Genomic DNA, 8,217 nt, shown 5'->3' on the forward strand with positions numbered 1-8,217 from the left:
ATACATGGGGGGCGGAGCCAAGATGGCAGCTGAAAAGCAAGGACTAGCATGAACTCCCCACTAAGTCCCTCCAAAAACCTATAAAAATGGCTCTGAACCAATTCTAGAACTGCAGAACCCACAAAATAGCAGAGGGAAACAGGGCTCCAGCCCAGGACAGCCTGGATGGTTGCTGAGTGAGGTCTTTCGTGCACAGAACTGGGAGCGGAGCAGAGCCAGCGTGGGTTGCGCGGACCAACCAGACCAGGAGCCGGGCAGAGCAGGCCCTAGCACCCTGAATCAGTGAGCTATGGCAGTTGCCAGACTTCTCAACCCACAAACACCAAAGACAACAGAGAAGAACTGCAGAACCCACAAAATAGCAGAGGGAGGCAGGGCTCTAGCCCAGGACAGCCTGGATGGTCTCTGGGTAAGGTCTATCCCCCACAGAGCTGGGAGCAGAGCAGAGTCCAGCGTTGGCTGTGTGGACCAACCACACCAGGAGCCCAGCTGAGTGTGCCCTAGTGCCCCGAATTAGTGAGCTGCAGCAGTTACCAGACTTCTCAAACCACAAACACCAAAGACAACAGAGAAGGTTAGTGGGAAAAGCTTCTGGGGACAGGGGGACAGAGTTCATGGTTCAGCCATCGCCCCAGGGGCAGAGGAGGTGGGGCAGCTACAGAACTACAGCTGCAGTTGCTTCCCGCCCCAGGCCCACCTGGTGGGAGGAATTAAGTGGCAGATCAGAGCAGGAGTGCAGAGCCTGCTGAAGATCTAAGTCCAGTCCAGGTTGGGGGTTCTTGGGGAAGGAGGAGTGCTTGTGTGGCAGAGCTGGTACATCCCCCCAAGCTTGAAACATAGTACTCTTTACTCTACAAGCAGTCATACCTCCATGAAAAACTCAAGGGTCAGGTAAGTTGGCTGGGAACATGGCCAGGCAGCAAAAAAGGAAATCAGATTCAGTCTCAGACTTTGGAATCTTTCTTTCCTGACAAAGAAGACCAAAACATACAGACAGAAGAAGTCAACAAAGTCAAAGAGCTTACAACAAAAGCCTCCAAGAAAAACATGAACTGGTCTCAGGCCATGGAAGAGCTCAAAAAGGATTTGGAAAAGCAAGTTAGAGAAGTAGAGGAAAAATTGGGAAGAGAAATGAGAAAGATGTGAGAAAACCATGAAAAACAAGTCAATGACTTGCTAAAGGAGACCCAAAAAATACTGAAAAATACACTGAAGAAAACAACACCTTAAAAAATAGACTAACTCAAATGGCAAAAGAGCTCCAAAAAGCCAATGACGAGAAGAATGCCTTGAAAGGCAGAATTAGACAAATGGAAAAGGAGGTCCAAAAGACCACTGAAGAAAATACTACCTTAAAAATTAGATTGGAGCAGGTGGAAGCTAGTGACTTGATGAGAAATCAAGATATTATAAAATACAACCAAAGGAATGAAAAAAGTGGAAGACAATGTCAAATATCTCATTAGAAAAACCACTGACCTGGAAAAGAGATCCAGGAGAGATAATTTAAAAATTATTGGACTACCTGAAAGCCATGATCAAAAAAAGAGCCTAGATATCATCTTTCAAGAAATTATCAAGGATAATTGCCCTGATATTCTAGAGCCACAGGGAAAAATAGAAATTGAAAGAATCCACCAATCACCTCCTCAAATAGATCCCAAAAAGAAATCTCCTAGGAATATTGTCGCCAAATTCCAGAGCTCCCAGATCAAGGAGAAAATATTGCAAGCAGCCAGAAAGAAACAATTTGAGTATTGTGGAAGCACAATCAGGATAACCCAAGATCTAGCAGCTTCTACATTAAGAGATTCAAGGGCTTGGAATATGATATTCCAGATGCCAATGGAGCTAGGATTAAAACCAAGAATCACCTACCCAACAAAACTGAGTATCATGCTCCAAGGCAAAATATGGATTTTCTATACAATAGAGGACTTTCAAGCTTTCTCAGTGAAAAGACCAGAGCTGAATAGAAAATTTGACTTTCAAACACAAGAATCAAGAGAAGCATGAAAAGGTAATCAAGAAAAAGAACAAGAAAAAGAAATCGCAAGGGACTTAGTGAAGTTGAACTGTTTTGTTTACATTCCTACATGGAAAGATGATGTGTGTGATTCATGAGACCTCAGTATTAGGGTAGCTGAAGGGAATATGCATACTAACCCCACCCCCCTTCCCCCTTGGGAGAGTGTCAGAGGCCCAGCCACCAAAGAGATCCTGGCCTGGCTTTGGTCACAAAACTGAAACAGAGCCCAGAGCTGGGCTGGGATGGACAAAATGAGGGTTGGGGGAACTTCGGGGCCTAAGGGCCATTTCATCCCCTTCATGGTAGGGTCAGTCCAGACCCACTCTAGGGGTTTGTGCAGGGGGTGTGCAGCGATGAGGGAAAGAAGAGACACCAACAGGGAGGCATTGGGGCAGACAGCCCAGCCTGGCTCCTCCCCAGGGGGCACCCAAGTTGGTGAAGATTTCATGAGACCATGGCTGGGCAGCTAGCAGCGGGTTTCATAGATGCCACTGCGGCCAATGTAGTGCACCCATTTGATGACATCGTGGTCGCTGTAGTTCAGCTTGGGTTCAAACACCTTTAAGTATCATACCTTCAGGCCAGAGGGTGCAAACAGTACCTCAAAGTTCATGGAGATAGGAGGCCGGGCCCACTTCTTCTTGTCATTGGTTGGCAGCAGCTAAATCTCCGCACTGATCTGTGATTTCTTCATTCCCCCCATGTGCTTGATCTTCCACACAATGGCATTCTCATTGACCTTGTACTTGGCCTTTCCCTTCAGGCTCCACTTGTGTTCAGCGGTGTTGGGATCTGGACCTCGATTTTCTGGGTCAGCAAGGAAGGTTTGAAGTTGGACTTAATGACAACTTTGACCTCCAGTTTGGTCCGTCCCACCTCCCATACCAGGGGGATCACCCAGAAGGGAAGGATGATGTCCTTGGGGGTTCGGTACCTCCTAAGCTCAAACTCTCCATTGGGGGGATGAAACTGATGCTTCGTTCAGAGTCAAACTTGCTGAGCCTCACACACTGGTAGAAGGTACAGTCATCTATGGCAATGGACTGCTTCCTGCTCTTGCCCGTCTCATTGGCCGTGCCCTAGCCCTGCTTCTCAATGACAATCTTATCATTCATCCCGAACTTGCACTCGGCCATGCTGCTCAGATAGCTCTTCATCACCACCTGGCCAGACACGAGAGCACTGAGTACCTGCCATTGAGGAGACATGAGCAGTTTAACGCTCTCAGTCACATCCAGGAAGAGCTCATTCCGAAGCTATTTGATGCCCTCACGCCACCAACCAATCTGCCCTGTTACCTGGCTGGTGATCTGAGACTGTTCTTCCTTTGTCTGATGCTGGCTCTTAATGCCCTGCTGGGTGATGAACATTCTCAGAGCGCCTGTCTCCAAGTTTTGTGGGTAGCCGAAGTACAGGATCTCATCCAGCAGCTCGTAAATGAGCACAAAGTTGTTCTTTATGTTCTCCTCGCTGATCTTGCCGAAGTAGGTGGCCAGGACATCACGCATCTTATACAGGAACTCAAAGACCATGGCGGCTTTGACATTTTGCTTGGTGACGGCTGCCAGCCAGATGTTGGAGCGTTTGACTTGGAAGAAGCTGGAGCGGGCAATTTTGGTGACAGGGAGCGCACCTGCTGCTGGGCGTGAATCACGTTGAAGCCGAAGGCGTCCACAGCATTCCGCCCCTAGTCATCTCAGTAGACCCTGGAGATGAGCACCTCCCCCTTGTGGTTGCAGATGAAAAGCCCTCTGATCATGGTGGCAACTCAGCCTACTCTGCCCATGACTCTGAGAACAGACCAGGCCCCACTGTGGCCCGTCGGTCCCTCAGTCTCGTCAATCCATGTGACTGTCCGGCTCCCCCGCTGCCACAGTTCCCAAGATCACTAGTCTATGTTCTATTAGTCGTGATTTTAATTATTCATAACTTCCTTTATTCCCATGCCTCTGGTATATTCTACACTCTTTCAGATATACTATACATCAGTCCCTCTATATCCCTCACAATTACGTTGTTCCCACAGAAACAACAAAATGACCATAACTAGCTAGCAGTTTATGCCTATAATATGTATGTGTTCAAGAAAACACATAGAGTTACTAAAGTGAATGATGCATATTCCTTTGCTTCTATTTTTTGTCATAAAGATGCTTCTCCTTCTCTTTCATAGAAATGTTTTGCTACCAAGATTCGAAATATATGGCCTCCTTGTAGGGAAAAAAGAGAGGAGAATAAAATATAGAACTGTTTGATACGTGCTATGATTCCCTAAGAATATTTATTATTGTTGTTTCAGATTAGAGAAACAAAAGCAACCAGATGGCAGAGAATTTGAAACAGGCATAATCAATTTTAACTAATTTTGAGTCAATAGATGTGTCATGTAATACTATCACTACTGCTACTAACCTCAGCATAATATCACAGGTAGATGTTCTCTATGTAAGAAAAATCTGCTTTGCAATTATCTCATAAACATACATTTTGTCTCCCAAATTGGTAAAGCCTTTCAAGGCAGACACAACATCTGCAATTTCCTCTGAATCTCCTTCCCTTTTCCAGGCATTCCTAATGTACTTATTTATTATATGGCAGGCCCTCAAAGTTTTATTGCTTGGCCATCTATATAAATAACAACACAAACAAGAAACAAATACTGACTCTCTTGCTTCTTTGGAATAAATTCTAGGCTAAATATATATACAGGGCTGTAGCTTGAAGTGAAAAGCTATGAATGGAGACACTAAAGGAAAATGATATGTAGCCTGTTGCCATACACAAAAGTGTATAAAACAGCTGAATTAGCCCTGAACTGTGAATCAGGAGACTTGAGTTCTAATCTAAAATCTACCACTCGGTAGCTGACATTTGGCAAGTTAATTTTCTTCTACATTATCCTCAGTTCCCTCATCTATAAAATGAAAAGGTTGGACTACATTATCTTAAAGACTCTTTCCACACTGATCTTTAATATTTCATTCCTATCTGTGATATTTATTCAGAACCTTTTGCCCAAAGGGTACTCATAACCATTACCGCCTCTCATCTTCCTAGGTCCTTACCCTTCAAGCAGGGTCCATGGATTGTGAACTTTGTTGTACAACCTAAGCCACAAGTACCTTAATTGGTGCACTCCACCCCCAACCCCCCACCCCCTGCCCCATTAAGCTTATTAAACTGCCTGCTTATTTTCACTTCTTGCAGATATACAGGCATAGACAGTCTATATCTTATTCACATTTATATTATACTTTCTTCCCTGCCCCCAACCCATTAGAATGTAAGCTCTTCTAAGGCAGTAACCAATATTCATTTTTTCATCTTTTTATTCTCAGTGTTTAGCCTAGTACTTTTTATATAGTAGCTGTTAGGGACCGTTAATGTGTGATTAATTACAACTAATATAGGAATCTCTACTATGCAAGCAGAGTCTTTCTGCCAATAGATGATAAGTGACTGCCAAACCATACATATTGAGATCATAGTTTCAGCGATGGCAATGTTCTAAGAAATCGTATCATCCACCCTCATTTTATTGGTTAATTAATTAAGGCCTAGAGAGGTTAATGGGCTTACCCTTAGTCACACAGGTAATACAATCTGTTAACCTAGATTTATTTATGTCATCAATATGCCCCTTCCACCAAAGGATCTTTGCCTACCCTGGCACTTGTTCAGGGAATCTACAAACCATATTAGTCTCCACTCTTAATGCTACTGTTAATTTTGTATCGTTGGTATTTTGTCAAGGAAGGAGAAAAAAGGTGTCACATTCATGTAAATAACGAAGTAGAAATATCACATCCATCAGAAATAGAACAGACAATCATACCTAGTAAATCTGTGAATTACAGTCCCACAATGCCTATGATAAACAAAGTCATGTACAATTTCAGTATGAAAAAGGCATCATAAGTAACATTTACCAGATGAAGGGGCAGACCACTTCAAAACATACTGGCTTCCTTAAAGTGCTAGGATTCTAAATGGAGTGACTAGCCTTCCATTACAGACATTTAGGACCTGTGTAGAGGTACTTAGGACTATGCAGAGGAGTTTAGGACCATTATGTACAGGTAGTCATGGAGTCTTTTTTTTTTCCAAAATGCTTTTCTGTGGTTTAGGATCATAGTATAGAAGACCTTGGGATATTTATTCTTCCCAACTTGTTATGCAAGAAAAATTCTTGAAAAGGCTAAACAACCTTTTCTGAGATCCTCTAGGTCACAGAATTAAAACTTGTCAGAAGTAGGACATCAAGCTACTGGCTCTTATTCTTTTGGTGTTGTTGAAGCCTAAGAAAGGAGACTGAAGGGTCCATGGAAGCTAGTAGCAGACACACCAGAAGATCCTTCTACTGAAAGACATCACCTTTAAGAGTTTTGCCAAATAGCAATTCATTTGGGTTAACAAGCTCTTCTGTTAAAATAAGCCTTGTTTTAAATAATGTTTTACAAAGATAATCACATTGGTTTCAGCTCCCCTCCACATGCCATTTGCCCCATCTATTCCATTTTAGCAAATGGAAATATAATTGAGGAGAAGGTGTATATATAGTATGTGTAATTTTTGAGCATGAAGTAGTTGAAGGAAAGTCTTTGAAATAGAATACTGTGATTTTAGAGGTTAAAGGAAGATAAACGGAGGCCATTTTGGGTCACTAGCCTGCCTCAAACAGGATAACTGTATAGTATCCTGTTCCTTTAAGGTAGTAATCCATTTATATAGAGCAATTTAGAGGTGAGAGGGATGGGGGTGGGTGGGAATATTTTACAAGGAAAGAAAGAGTTCTATCAATAATTAAAGGATTTAAGATATTATTGCTGATGCCTAATATGATAGGAAAATGATTGTTTTAATAAAAACTATCCAAAAGGTATGTATAAAGAAATAACTTTCAAATTACATGAGCAGTTTAGTACAGAAAATGAACTGCGGCATAAATACAAAGACTCATATTACTTTGTGAACAATATTGAATGATACTTCACTTTTATGTGAACAGTTTTATGTTTTAAAGAAGCAAAGAAGCAATTACTAAAAATAATGGAAATATATGAGTATAAAGTTTCAAGGATGCAAAATGAGATGTTACACTATAGAATAAATGAGATCAAGTTCTTATGGCTACAGGAGACTATGGTACTTCAACTCATTTGCATAAATTTTGTGATCAGATAAGACATATTTTAATAAGAAATACATAAATAGTTGGAGGTTGTAGTCTGATTAAAGAAAGAATATTGATTTCATAGTGGGGAGTTGGGGAGTTGCTACCTTTTAAGCGAAAGGTGAGTCACTCATAATCAGGAATCTCTCATTTAAGCCACTGAAGAGAAGAACTGGACAGAAAAACTTAATATAGGAACATAAGAGAAAGCATCGAGGACACAGCAGGGGCCAGAAAAGGTGCTCTCTCAGAGCTATGACTAGTAGAAGTGAGTGGACAGTGCCTCTGAGATAACTGATTCGTAATGAGAATGTGTGTGTGTGTGTGTGTGTGTGTGTGTGTGTGTGCGTGTGTGTGAGAGAGAGAGAGAGAGAGAGAGAATATAATTGGCCAGTGGTTTCAGGGCCACTGAGATTTGCAATAGAGAGGCCAGACTTGTTCTCTGCTGTCCCCTAGGAGGCCAGGGGAGAGAAAGAAGAAGGATTTTCTGTGGTACATATTTGTAAGTCTCTGCTTGAAGATATTGAATATAATGAGTTATGCTGTGTTATATTATTTATGCTTTTGCTTTAATGTGTATCTATGATGCTATTATTATTTTTGCCTTTCAATATATTTATAATTAAGATTTTTAAAAATAAATATCATAAGTGGCTAGTTCATGTGAATATCATGTGGTGGGTAAGTGTGTTACCTTGCAAGTATCTGGTTGCGTAAATAGAAATGCACTGGTGGAAATCAAAAGTTAGAATGGTGAGTAGGAGGAGAGTATTTCCCCTCAAGAAGATTACCCCTAGAATTCTAAAATCCTTGAGTGTAATGTTGTGGTAGTAGGTCTGGGATGTAGAACTGCTAATAGGACAACAGGTTGAAGTAGCAAGTCAAGCTAGAGAGTGAATATGTTCTACTCTCCTAAGCGAGAGGTGAGAGGATCCTACATAGTGTGGGGCAATTCATCCCAACTCACCACCATCCCACTGATGTTTCATGTGCCTTTCTGGTCCTTAGGGTAACA

General features: G+C 42.1%; 1 pseudogene; it reads right to left on the reverse strand.

Annotated features, from left to right (window-relative positions):
* Nucleotides 1-2,495: 2,495 nt before the first annotated feature.
* On the reverse strand, nt 2,496-3,788 carry LOC118854439 (annotated as a pseudogene).
* Nucleotides 3,789-8,217: the final 4,429 nt, after the last annotated feature.

The sequence above is a fragment of the Trichosurus vulpecula genome, chromosome 6 (assembly GCF_011100635.1).
Source record: "Trichosurus vulpecula isolate mTriVul1 chromosome 6, mTriVul1.pri, whole genome shotgun sequence".
NCBI lineage: Eukaryota > Metazoa > Chordata > Mammalia > Diprotodontia > Phalangeridae > Trichosurus > Trichosurus vulpecula.